The sequence below is a fragment of the Phyllopteryx taeniolatus genome, chromosome 2, assembly GCF_024500385.1.
Source record: "Phyllopteryx taeniolatus isolate TA_2022b chromosome 2, UOR_Ptae_1.2, whole genome shotgun sequence".
NCBI classification, from domain to species: domain Eukaryota; kingdom Metazoa; phylum Chordata; class Actinopteri; order Syngnathiformes; family Syngnathidae; genus Phyllopteryx; species Phyllopteryx taeniolatus.
This window is the reverse complement of record NC_084503.1, coordinates 37,327,067-37,341,931: the sequence shown is the minus strand read 5'-3', so window position 1 is coordinate 37,341,931 and position 14,865 is coordinate 37,327,067.

Sequence of the window (14,865 nt, the reverse complement as noted above, 5' to 3'; positions counted from 1 at the left end):
TATTTTAACATTATTCTCCAGGATTTTGGATATTGGAAAAAAAACATTTCTACTCTTTTGTATTTGATGTTGTATTTCCCTGGCTTGTCTCCTCGATTATCTCAGCAAAGAGTTTTATGGTCTGCTGCGCATTGACAGACAACTCGCAAACCAAGATGATGTAAGCATACTAACACATATTGATCAGAATAACGAAGTGCAATTCCAAAACTCCTAGGGAAACAAAATTAAATGCTGAAAGTGGGATAGAGTGGACAAACATAATTTGGTATTACAGTATTCCCTGCGGACTTTGTGCTCTGAAGGACTGCACAAGGAAATGTTGTGTAGTTGCGAAATATCAGTATGGTCTCGAGAAAATTTAAAAGAAATTCTATGAAACGTTAAGACTGGGACAATACACCAACTACTACCTAGTCATAGAAAATTGATATATTGGAAGAAATTTATCGAGAACAAATCACAATATCAATGTAAATGAAGGGAAAAGGTCTTGTACATGAAAAAAAAGAGTAAATGTTTTTTCAACAAAATACATTTCTGATTTGACTGCGGGCCATCGGACTAGACTGAAATTGCACTTTTATTCACAACATTACCATTATTTTCCAAGCTTGTCAGTATTTGTTTATTAAGACAAAGTAATGACAATCAGCTCCGTGATGATGACGATGATGATGTCATAAGTAAGCTAAAAAGTACTCCTTAAGAATGAAACTCTACATGCTCGTACACAGTATAGATATTTGATGTTGGTGTATCGATACTGCACTGTGAGAGGACAATGATGCGATATAGCAATAACTCAGATCATTGCTTAGGATGCGAAATCATCGTAAATGTTTGCGAAAACAAGCTCAAGAAGACATTTAGTCCTCAACACTTTATTCATTCCTATCCCCTTGCATGAAACGCTTGGAAATGCCATTTTTCTGCCGCAAATAATATCCCTCTTACAACTACAAACCCTGCGTTACAGTCAGTCTTGTAAGTCTTCTGATGAGTGTAATGTATGATCAAGAAAAGAGGTCTCCTTACAGAAGAATTTTTTTTTTATGCAATTTCGGTTACTTTGTGCGTTCTGTGTTGTTACATGAACACATGACAGTCACTCATCTTTTTAGTTTTGGACTTTTAAATACACATTTATTTACATTGCATATCGTTGCTGTCCAATGAAAAGCTTGTACGGTACAGTATACAAAAAAATAATAAAAAATAAAGGTTTACCTGCAATTACATATATAAAAAAAGATTAACTCAATTTGTAAGAACATTTTCCTTAACCCTTCAATACTATACCATAGTTCCCAAATGAAAATTTACATAGCTGATGCAGAGATTCTTTTTCATGACTTGTAAATGACAAATGAAAAGCATATTAATATAATGTTTATCCAGCTGATTGATTAATGCATGTACAGTATACATTTTCTGGATGCATGTACACTTTGATTTCATGAAACAATACAGCATGTTTTTTCCATTTCCTTTTGGGGAACTTATCACTGGTTGGACACTTCATGAGGTGCACCTTCTTGAGCAGTATGAAAAGTAATAAAATATTTACTTTATGAAAAATAATCATATAATGTATAGGTGCAGTTCTATATGATAAAAAAGAACACCTGTCTCACAGTGTCAGTTATTGTTAGTCCATCATAACTACATGCCGCTTGTATGACAAAACTACTCCTTTCTATTTCAGCCAGGAGCCCCCATTCAGACAGCCCCCAATGGCCTGCATTCTGTATGTAATCCACATACCGTATACCACTCACATGCTTTTGATAGAAGATGCCAACCTCGGTAAAATCAAGCACAATTCAAAATGCCTTCACATCTTGTTATCCATCCGTTTCCTATCTCGGTGGCATGTGTATGATTTAGCATCATATTGTGTCGGATGTACAATGCGGGCTCTTTTTCCTCGCCCTGAAACAGCGGCTGAGGGGTGTAAGCTGTCATATTAAACCTCTGTGCTCGCTCACTTAGCTCGCCACTCTCTCCGGGGCGCCCCTGTTTGTCTACACCACTGTTCCGGTTCAGTAGAGAGAGCAACAGGGAGACGAGAGACTCCATGTGCTTTCCTGTCAAGAACTCCTTCACTGGGCCTGTAAACACACACACAGGCGGACACACACACAGGCACACACCACACACAAAATGCTCTTAACACAGATAAGATGACTGTGAGTCTACAGACTCTAAAGGCTGGAGGCGTGCTGGCTCCACTTGCACTCACCTACTGTGGTTTCATTCATTATTGTTCTAATTAAAACCTTTAAAGCCTTAATAAGGCCCTCCTGATTATGGCGGCAACCACTGTTATAGTTGAATAACATTTGTAAATTAATACTACACCATTCTGTGGTAGTTAGCGGGTTAATAAGGTTAGTCTTTGAGGTTCGAGGTGATTGCACTTCAATAGGATTTCTGCTGAGTGTGCGGGAAGCACAGAGGCCTTTGTAGGAAGAACAGGTGCGGTATGCCACCAATAGAGGGCATTGTTGTGTAGCTGCAGGCACCCGAGGCGGCGTCTTTGTTTGTGCAGGTAGTCGTGGTTGCTGTGGTTTTGTTTCCCTTGACCTCCACTCAGGCTGATGGATTTGCAAAGTGTTCAAATTTGTGCATCAAGCCATCCTTGGGAAAAAAAGAAAGAAAGCTACCATATTAATTCCATCTGCTCTTAAGGGAAACAATTATTTTTGATTCACTTATAGCCAGAGGTGCCAGAAGTATTCACACTTTAAGTACTCATACTTTAAGTAAAAAAAAAAATCTGAAATGTACTTCGGTAAAAAAAAAAAAAAGAAAGTTATATGCAATACCCATTTTAAATAACTAGACCAAATGGGGGAAAAAATAGTTAACTTGCATTGTGCTTGTACTGAGAAGGAAAAAAATGAACATGCTATCATAGCAACGTGTTCCCATAGCTTTGTTAATCTTGTGACCTGATGAAAAAAAATAAAAAATAAATAAAATACTAAACCAGCTAATGATAATTTAAAGAACTACACCTTACCTGTATCTGTATTTTCATAATGGAAGTATACATTTTTGCAAGCTAACAGTTTTTATGCTGACACAAGACGCAACGCATTTGCCACAAAATATTCTTGGATCTGACAACCTCACACTCTTCTCCTAAAAAAGGCCACGAATGGGGAATATCTTGCTTCTCCTGATCTGTTAGCATTGTCGTTAACACTCTCTTGTTCATCAATTGCTCCCTCCCTGTTTTTTTTCCACCTCATAAGACTCCAGTCCAAGATTTCAATCAATTAAGATCTCAAACTGCAGTTGATTTGACCTCTCTCTATGTGCGTCTTTTTTACATCACGTCCGCGGAGATTGAAACAAATAACAAACCTTTTTTGACAAACTAAGACAGATATCTGTTTTCAAATGCCGGGAGTAAAAGTAAAAAAATGTCAGAAAAATAAATACTAAAGAAAAGTACAGAGATCTGAACATTTTGACAAAATTAAATGAAATGTTTAAAAAAAAAAACCTGCTTAATGTATATATCAACCTAACATTTTAAAAATTCAATAAAATAGTCTAAAATTCAAATGTAAATCCAGAACCAGATTCACTGTCTGAACTGATGTCATGAGACACTACAAACCAGGATCATCCATTCGCAAATATATATATATAATTTTTTGGTTTGTTTTGTTTTGTATGTGCGGAACACAAGTCACATTTTTACTTGGAGCAGGTTAATTTTGTTTTTGTGTATTTGTAACAGTACTTACAATCATACCATGGGCCATAAAATGTTCTCTTTCTTCAGTTTTGATGACATTATAACCTTCAATTGTAAGGCCACTTAGGCAAAGGGCACAGTTCAAAGTGGTGTGTTTAGATACAGTACATGAGGTGATTGTATGTATAGTGTTAAATGAGATAACCACTAAGAATCCCTATGATGTGTTTTTGCACCTATTGGTCAAAAGGACAAAACTCATCCACCCTCAATGTAACACAATGAATGAGCATTCAATCCAATGGATGCCAATTTATTGATTTAGAGGAATGCACAAAAGAAAGGATTTAAATCTCGCCTGGCTGCCATTAACAGTGAATCTGAGGATAGACAGGCAATTGGTCATAGATCACAAATGGCAGGAAATCCATCTGCAAATTCATATACCTCTCCATATTTTTGTATGTATCAAAACAAAAACAAAAAAAAAAACACACAAAAAAAAGTTTAAACTTGGGCCGAAGCTGTTTTCAAGCACCTGGCCTTTCTCACTGGCCGACAAGAACTGTCAATAAAGTGTATTGTGCGAGCCTAAGTGGCAATACATATGGATTTGCTGTCTTTGGGCAGAGGAATGCTGGCCTGTTGGGGTGGAGGCCTAATTCATACAGAATGGCAAACATGAATATTTGAGTGTAAATTGATTTTCAATACATCATGAAATTTATCAATAAGCCTCCAAAATGTGGGACAAAATTACAGAAAATGTGATGAAACATGCACGTATTGCATCATATCCCATAAAGTCCATCTTATACTGTATTAACGTAATAATTTAAACAGGCTGTTACAACCATGACAGCAAGTTGCAGGGGATGCTGACAAGACGTGCATACAATATGCGGCAACAGCAGCAGCAGCAGCGAGGTCATTCATTTATTGGGTACACACGTTTTATCCTGGCCCTGAGTTCAGCATGCAATTGATACAGTATGTGATCTGGGAGCGGGCCGTTTATTGATTACTGTGGGGACTTAAGCTGGAGTACGGTGGTGTGCGGACAAATTGTTCCAGGGTCCTGCACACTTAAGCCCTCGTCTTACCTATACTGAGCCTCATAGCGTAGCCACTTTTTGACATGTTGATAGCAGCGCACACTTTCTGTTTGTTTGGATTATCCAAAAATTTGACTCAAGTAAGAGTCCTGTTACTTTACCATAATATGACTTAAATAAAAGTAAAAAAGTAGTTTTAATAATAATAAAAAATACTAATAAAATAATTACTCGAGTAAGAGTAAATAAACTACTCAAGTACTGGGTAATTGGTGAGCAAATTCCTTTTTTAGTCACAGTATCAATGTCAAATACACAAAAATATAAAAGTGTGCAACTTCAGATATTGCCCAACAATAACAGTTTTCATGAAAAAAAATTAAATCTTTATAAAATAACAAATTACGGCAAATTTAGCCACAAAAAATTGTCTAAAATGAACTTTCTTTGTTTACACTCGTGCAACAGACCAATAGGCACACCTAGTACAATTACATAGAAAAACAGGAACAAGTTCGATGTGGGATTCTTGTAGGCTGAAATGTGGACATTTTTTGGCAGACACAGATGACAGCGCATGACATAGCTGTTCTTTTTTGTTTTTTGTTAGTGTGTAAGGTAAACATAGATTAATTGTGAGGCCAGGGGAGCTGTGCCTCTTCTGACTACGTGTCACACACTGTTGTTTTCGTCGTTGTTTCTGCCATGCTTCATGTAAATTAGACACATTTAAAAAGTTGCTTCTGCTTTTAAGGGGCGGGGCCAAGTCAATCATGTCAGGAACATTACCGGTTAGTCTTGTGTTGAGCTTCTGGACGTGAGTTTTGGCGTACTCTAGCTGTTTGCGAGTGTTGAAGATCATCGCCGACTGTCACGCTCCTTTTTTAAAAATTTTTATTTTTATTTTTTTTTTGAACTTATACCTAACTCAGATTTTGAGTCGCAACACAAAGCACCTCTGTGCATTCAAGTTGATATAAATGCACCATAAGGGTCACCGTAAAAAAAGGACAGCCCTACCAAACTGGTGCGAGGGTGTCCGGAGAGGCTGCAATGCGAGCTTGGCTTGTGGTCTGCGTTCTCAGGTGATGGATAGAGTTGGGGAGTATAGGTGCTGGTGTGGGCAAGCTTTGACCTTGAACATGGAAGAGTAAGCGCTAGCTCAGATATCTCACACGACACCCATACACAGAGGTTCATTACGGAAGAGCCCCGTTATGTAAAGTGCCGAGCTCAACACCGGTGGACTGGCGAGGGTCTGGCTGAACACTGCTGACCTTACAATAAGAAAACAGGGGGACGTCCTCTCGTCCTCCTTTTGAAAACAGCGCCTTGTCAGGGTTACTTTGGCTGCATCGTTCAGTAGAAGCTTACACTTTTCACTGCAAATATTTCAGATTTTTACATTTATTCGAGCAAATTCCAAGAGAGAAGGCAGTCCATAGGAGAGATGTGCCTACTTATTATTCCATGTTTTGATGTCTGTAAATCTTCAATACTATAAAAATTGAATGACATACCCTGACATGCAAGAGGTAATCGTAAGCCATGGATACTGTTTTATTGACAGCTGTGATTGACTCGGTCTGTCTTAAGTACCGGCCATGCTGTAAATGTTTTTATCTTCAGGGTTTACGGTGGTGGATGACAACCCCGCAGGCTTGAAAACATCTCTTTTGTTGTGGCAAAAAAAATACATGCAACTCTAAGGGTCTGTTTCAGAATGCTGGTCGATTGTTTGGATTTTGAAGTAATTTTCCTCATAGGAAATAATGGAATTAGAAATAATCTGCTCTAGGGTAAAACTGTAAGGCACTTTTTAACCACTGTAAAATGTAAAAACACGAAAAACACTACTACTTACTTACATGTCACTGTATATTAAAAAAATTTGATTAAATTAAAATTTCTTTTATGTATAATACTTTTCTAACAGTGAGAACACTTCAGCCAGTAGTGGAAGGTATAGCGAAACAAATGAATAGTATTAAAATAGATACAGTATATATTTGAACATGTTTTCTGTACATTTCCAAGTTGAGAAAGATGCACCTTTCCAGTTATGACATATATATGACCTTCTCATGACGGCCACATGACCTCATCAATTTTACATCATTAATCAAACAAAAGCTGGAAATATTTTCAGGGAATGGTTTTGGTTGAAATGCGTATGTTATGTAGCGTTTCGTTATGTTATGTTACTTTAAGTTATTTTATTCATTGTTTTCATGATTGATTCTTGTCAGTGTTGAAGGAATATCTTCTTGAATTTTAAGTATGATTTACAACTACAATCTCGTTAGATCACGCTACATTTGAAACATATGAAACTTTGCTATTTGAGCGTTAATGCATTTGACTTTCTGTTGGCTTTATTTCCAAGGTAGCATTATGTAATACCAATACCATGAGAGAGGCTCATGTCAGATATTTGTTATGCTGTAATGGAATGTGATTTGATTCTGATAATATTTTGGAAAAGAGAGAACAAAAATTATTTGTTGACCGATATTCGACTGTACTTTGTAGTCAGTGTATCTTTATCGTGTGTTGTGACAAAATCTGGGACACTTGGCACAGGTTTTTTTTTAACAATACTGTAATGTTCTGTCATGGTATTGGGGAAAAATGTGTGTATATCAACTGTGTGCACGCGTGTGGGTTAGAAGAAGACAAAGACCTGAGGAGAAGGACCCATATTGTAGATGTTGCCTGGTGGACAGGCCTATCTGCTCCAGGGTAACCTCTTATCAGAGCCATTGGCATATCTTGAGCAGGATGACATAATCAATAATCAGAACTGTTAATCAATGGTTTTCTAAATAAGCATTGATTGAGCCCACAAGGTTAGCCAGCTTTATCGGTTTACATTAAGCAACGCGACACAATAGACAAAGGCCTCTGACTGGGATGGGCTGATTTAAACATCAGTCTTCATATCACACATCAATATGGTCAACACATTCTTTTACCATCTTTACCTTCAGACATATATGACTGCAGTCTACAAAAACAATTTCTTTACTTGGATCCTTTCAACATGATTGTCATGCACAGGCTCATTTGAATACAATGAAGCTCCAGTTGTATCTCATTATCGACATGGTCAGGTAGACAGAGGTCACTGATGTGTGTCACCTTTCACAAAACGGCCATCTCTCTCTCTCTGGGGGGCTCCTGTTGGATTCTGAGGGAGTGTGGCAGTACGCTGAGAGCATGCAACCTACTGAGGGTGGGTGTGGGCCCACGTCTCCCTAATTACCAGCTAGTGGAACACTGTCACAGCTGTCTGCAGGGTGGCTTTAGATGACCCGAGAGAATACACAATTTAGCATCCCCCCCATAAAACCAGCATATTCTGAACCAACTACAGTATGTATTCCTACTCTTACTACTTAGTGTCTACAGGTGCCATCTCCATGCCTCATAAACTGTACGTGCACCGTGATTTCACAGTTTTCGGCAGTCTCACTTGCTTCACACTATACAATAAATAATACATGATGGCTGTCAAAGTGTTTATTGCAAAAGCAATGGCAGACATGAGTGGAAAATGAGCAGATAGAAGCCTTTTAGTCTTCCTTTGCCACAGCAAAGCTCAGTTGCATTATGACAATGTGACATCATGGATGCTGCAATCATTCACTTTGGCAGCGACTCACAGACATGCTTTCATTTTGCCATTACTGCTTGTACAGAACACACGGCCCATATTTTAGGCCGATATTCAATGTGTGACGCAGCCAAACGCAACTAAAGCAGACCATCACAAAATTACAGAGGTCGACTCTTCGCCACACACCAAGCGATTGAGCACCACACATCTACCAATGCGTTGCAACGGAAAAACTGAGACCCTGTACCAGGTTTTGAGGCTCGACATACAATACACTGTACTGCATTATTTTTAATGAACCACAAAAACATGGCGTGATTGTCAAGGAATAAGTGGATTGCAATAAAGAGGAGACGCCCAACAATAAATAACTGTAGAGAGTGACAATATTTTGAGAAGCTTTTTGCAATGATGGATCATTTATTGATTGCACCTATGCTTTTCGGTTCACAGATACTCAATGCTTTGCCTTTTAGCCACAAGTACATATGAAATTATAAATACAGTTGAATATTATTGTAAAAGGTAATGTATGTGTACACTGTATTGGTGGTGTCACCGCTGCCGCCGGGTCTCGCGTTTGCTTAATACCCGCAAATGTCAAAAATGCATTTTTGATTGGCTGTTCCATATAAGAAGTTGCAACGCTGTTCACCGTGATGCAAATTCTGAATCGTAGCAAAACCAATGGCCACTCACGAATACTAGTTGCCGAACCCCACACACAGCGCCACAGTGCAGTGGGTTTCAGCCATGTCGCCCGGTGTGCGGCAGGCCAAACTCTTAGGAAAATACCATGTCTCTTTTACAAGAGGAGTGGGCCCACCATGCTGTGCTCTTCAATACCCTGCACATTTCCATGGTCAAAAGTTGTGAGGGTACCAATATAATTTAATTGTGCCATGTTACTTTTTTATCAAATGACTTGACAAATGAAAAGACTGCTGTGTTATGTTCCATATATGTCATAGTGAAAACCAATTGTCCCTGTAACGTGAAAATAAAAATGTGTTTGTGCACCATAGAGAAGAGTGTTGTTAATAACTCTGCCAAATTTGAATGATTAAAAAATTGGAAAGTATATACAGTAAATGAGGCTTCAAAATCTCTCACCGCTCTTGAACGCTGTGAGTGTGTCATCTGAATCTGCCCGAAACCACGCCCCGCTCAACTTAAATACCACTACTCCGACCTAAAAAAAATGGAAGCTACTTCCTTTAGCATCTTTATTATACCTACACTTAACTCCATATTTGTGCCCAGAAAATATATCCACTTAAAGCCTCCAGTGGTTGGAATAACTTCGAAGTGCGTCACGTGGCGCACACCCAAAACATCAAGGACTCTGATATGGCGGAAAACAGTTTGACGCTATATCGCCACAGTTGACTACTACATAGTTCTCAGTCTTTGCACGTTTTCAGGAATTATCTTTAAACATGCATCTCTGAATTCACTTAAATTGAATTGGATCTGCCGCCACAAGAACTCAACAAATGACGTCAGGGGACTTCACTGGAAACACAGGCGCAGTCCTAGTTCTGACAGTAGAGAACAGTCTCGGGTAGCAGAAAACTCCAGGAAATGTGTTTAACAAGGGTTTATATCAAAAGTATTTGCACACAATCTTAAGACAGTAATACAAAAAGCAAGTACACAGTTCAGCTAAATTAATTATGAAAGTGTCAGAACCCTTAAAATACAAAATAAAATATTATATATAAAAGATTTAAAAAATGTATTCATATAATATGATATTGTCAGACATATAAACAATTCATATGTTCTGCAATGTCCTGCAATGTGCAATGTACAGTCCTGTTAAAATATTTGAACCCGTTGATAAACAAAGAAATAAAGTATTTGGTTAAATGGACTATTAGCATGATTTGTTATGTATAATTCATACTGATTTATTTTACTTTGTTCTGGAGCTTGCTAAGTGCAATATACGGGAGGTGAGCATCAGCGATACATGTCTGATCTCCGAAGAGCTCTGTATCAGCGCGCCATCTTTGTCGATTTTTCCGCTCGCCTCATGTCTTGGCTGCCGCCCATCGAGTGGAGCGCTCCCACTCCCTTTGTCCCTCGTGAAAGCCCCTGTCACCTCTGGCCCTCCTCCTCTCCTCCCCCTCTGTGAGGCTATTACAAGAAGCTCTCCTCCCGCCCTGCCTTGCCCATGTATTGCCATTAGAAGACATGCATCCTGGGAGTTGATGCTCACTCCTCTGTGTTTTGATTAATATTTTAGCAGCCTCGGGGAGGAAATGGGTCTTCCTCTGAGCTAATCCGTTATGCGGTGGATGCTCGGACCAGAGGAAAGGAAAGATGATAGACGAGGAAGGTCGAGCTTTGCTGTTTTTATTTTCCATGTCAGAAAGTTTTTGGTGACAATCGATACAAATGAACGCAGCTGCAGTTTGAATAAAACACCAACATTATTGTCTCTCAGAAGAACTACAGAGCATTAACAAGTACTCATTCTTCATTTGTCTACGTAAAAATGTTTCTATTTAGGCATGATATCGGCTTGTTTTGTCAATTGTATGTACTGTATGTTAACTTTATTGATGCTACAATGTACCGTATTTTTGCGACCATAAGGCGCACCATATTAAAAGGCGCAGTCTCAGTTACGGGGTCTATTTCTGTATTTAACACATAAATAAACATAAACATAAGGCACACCGTATAATTGGGCGCAGGCATGGTAAAACATACGCTAGCTTAAAACATATGGTAGCATACATGCACGCTAAAACGTACGCTAGCATGAATGCTAGCGTATGTTTTTAAAAAGGCAGCGGGAGAAAAACTGAGTTCGGTTGTACTTTATTGAAGTATTTAACAATGTAAACAGTGAGTTCGGTTGTACTTTATTGAAGTATTGAACAATGAACTCACGTTATTTTTTGATCAATCCTTATCCACAAATCCATCAAAGTCCTCATTTTCTGTATCCGAAATTAACAGCTGGGCAAGTTCTCCATCAAACATGCCGGGTTCCCTCTCGTCATTGTCGGAGTCAGTCTCGTTGCCGGGGGGCTGTTCAGCAATGATGCCGGCTTTCGCGAAAGCTCGGACAACAGTCAAAGCAGATACCTTAGCCCAGGCATCCACAATCCATTCACATATGTTGGCGTAACTCGCCCGGTGCTGCCTCCTAGTCTTAGTAAAGCTGTGTTCGCCATCTGTCATCCATCGCTCCTACGCCGCTTGCAACTTCACTTTGAACGCCTTGTTTACACTGATATCCAGCAGTTGGAGTTCCTTCGTCAAGCCTCCCGGAAAGATGGCAAGCTCTGAGTTCATTTGCTGCACTTGGTTTTTTACAGCGGCTGTGAGATGGGCGCGCATGGAGTCACAGATGATGGTGACGCGTGGAAAAAAACCCTCCGGTCTCTTTATGTACACTACACTCAGCCACTCTCTCATTTTCCCCTCGTCCATCCAGCCATGCTGTTCTCAGTCACGTCCGCCTTTCCCCTGTATAAGCAGCGTGTCGACATGAAATGCTCCCAGTCAGTCAAGCGGAGCGCTCATCAAAGTCACACAACAACATTTACAGATTTTGGAACTCGGTGCACACATAAGACGCGCCGCATTATAAGGCACTCCGTCCATTTTGGATAAAATTTAAGACTTTTAAGTGCGCCTTATGATCGTGAAAATACAGTAAGTGATTGTGTATCCGTTATTGCTTTTTTATGCTTTAAACTCTCATTGATTCCCACTCCCTTTTATTTATGTTTGTTTATGGAGCAGCTTGACTCCCCAGCTACCTTTTTCTTTTATTGTCCAATGCAATGAGAGGGGCTTTTATCACTAGTTGCCTGCAGGTCAAAGATGAGAATGGAGATAAATGAGCCAACTGTACAACAATGAAACCGTGTGTTCTGAGCCTGGAATCATCCCAGAAGTCTGATAGTTTGTGGTGCTAGGAGACAAGCCGGATGGGAGGGTTTTCTAAGAGACATGGGTAAGGCTTATTGCAAAATGGTTCAAACTGATAAATGAAACTAATTGTAACAGACACGCCATTAAAAGATGACAACCAGCACCCCAGTATCGGGCTACCGCTGCTCTCCCCGCCGAGGTAGACGACCATGGAGTTGCGAGATTCAATTTCGCGCACAGATGCTAAGTGAATTACAAGCCAGGAGCATCAAAGTGAGACACAGACAACTGGTTTTGCACCAGAACGCTAAATTAATTAACTTCCACCCCCACCCAGCCTGGAGAGCCTCACCAACAAAGATGTCTCCTCCCTGATGCGGGCCACGACACCTGCCAGCCGGACTGGGACAATGGACGGGGCACTAGCGACACCCAGAGGTGCCGGGGAACTACTGCAACTCAGGATTAACCAACCCCAATCTTCAGTGGACTTGAATGTGATAGAACGTTTTAAGAACTTTACATGAATGCCACTAGTGACTGTATTTCTGCAAACTTGAATGTCTGATGTCGAATCTGTTGTCAACTGAACCAGATGAAATGTTTCACCCCACAACACGAATGCTACATTGCAAATATTACAGTGTACTCAACAATCACATAACACTTGAAACATTCGTTACAAGGAATTAAAGAGGATGGGCGTGGGACACTGCAAAGCGGGAAAATGGTCTTGTTATCTTAAATCCAATAATTAATATTTTATTCCACTGGGTATAAATGAACGAGAACAGTAATCTCCAGATATATGCATTGTCACAACATGCTCATTCCACCCTCACATCACAAGTCAGCTTCCTTTACCAATGTTCGTCTGTCCTTTGTTTGCTTTGTTTGTTTTCCTGCATTATTTCCCTTTTGTAGATTCCCCATGTTAGATCTCATAAAATTTTCTATAAAAGTTCATTATCTGCATTGTTGTGTGTGTTGGGTTCGAGGAAAGAAACCGCTGGCCGTCTAGAACTCTTATCAAAATTCCAGAAAGTATGGCAAACTTCAGATTACGAGACTGATAAAAAGGTTTTTTTGTTACTTTCCCTAAATTTTATCCACATAAAAAGTGAGGTGGTGCCCCTTTTACTGGATAAAATAGCTTGAATTATAAGTCTGTATTTTTTACTTAATCCATATAAGCAACACTAATGTTACTGAGAACATTTTTGAGAAATGTATCCTGTCAAACCCCCTCCTGGAGCCGTGACATTATCGTGGTGGAGGGGTTTGTGTGTCCCAATGATACTAGGAGCTAAATTGTCTGGGGCTTTATGTCCCTTGCAGGGTCAACTGTGGCAAACAGGTCCTAGGTGTGGGTCCAGACAAAGTATGGCTCAAAGACACGCTATGAAGACAAAAATTATTAAACCACGTTTTTCCTTGCCCGGATGTGGGTCACCGGGGCCCCTCTCTGGAGCCATGTGTGGAGGTGGGGCTCAATGGCGAGCGCCTGGTGGGTCACGGCCGGGCACAGCCCGAAAAGGCAATGTGGGTTCCCCTTCCCATAGGTTCACCAGCGATGGGAGGGGCCAAGAGGGTCAGGTGCTGTGTGAGCTGGGCGACGGCCAAAGGCGGGGACGCTGGCGATCCAATCCCCGGCTACAAAAGCTGGCTTTAGAGACGTGGAACATCACTTCTCTGGCAAGGAAAGAACCTGAGCTCGTGTGAAATTCCGACTGGACATATTCGGGCTGACCTCAACACACTGCTTGGGCTCTGCTACCAGTCTTCTCGAGAGGGGTTGGACTCTCTTCTACTCTGGAGTTGCCCATGGTGAGAGTCTCTGAGCAGGTGTGAGCATACTGGTTACCCCCGGCTCGGTGCCTGTACATTGGGGTTCACCTCAGTAGACGAAAGGGTAGCCTCCTACGGGGGGACGGCGGGAGGGGCCCTGAATGTTGTTTGTACCTATGCATCAAACAGCAGCTCAGAGTACCCACCCATTTTGGAGTCCTTGGAGGGGGTGCTGGAGAGTGCTCCTGCTTGGGACTCCCTCATTCTGCTGGGGGACTTCAACGTTCATGTGGGCAATTACAGTGAGACCTGGAGATGGCTTGATTGGGAAGAACCCCTAATCCCGATCAGAACTCAAGCGGTGTTCTGTTATTGGATCTTTGTGCTCGTCACGGACTGTCATAACGGACACCATGTTCAGACATAAGGGTGTCCACATGTGCACTTGGTACCAGGACACCCTAGGTCGCAGTTTAATGTTCAACTTTGTGGTCAGGTTATCGGACTTCTGGCCATATGTCTTTGACACTCAGGTGAAAAGAGGGGTGGAGATGTCAACCGATCATCACCTGGTGCTGAGTTGGTTCCGATGGCAGGGAAAGATGCCAGTCTGACCTAGCAGACCCAAACGCTGAGGGTCTCCTGGGAACTTCTGGCAGAGTCCCCTGCCAGGAGGAGTTTCAACTCAGTCCACCATCAACACTCTATAGTGGGGGATGGGGTACTGCTGACCTCATCTGCTGGTTCTGATGCTGCATCAAGCTGAGATCTTCAGCTTTCACTGTAGCGGT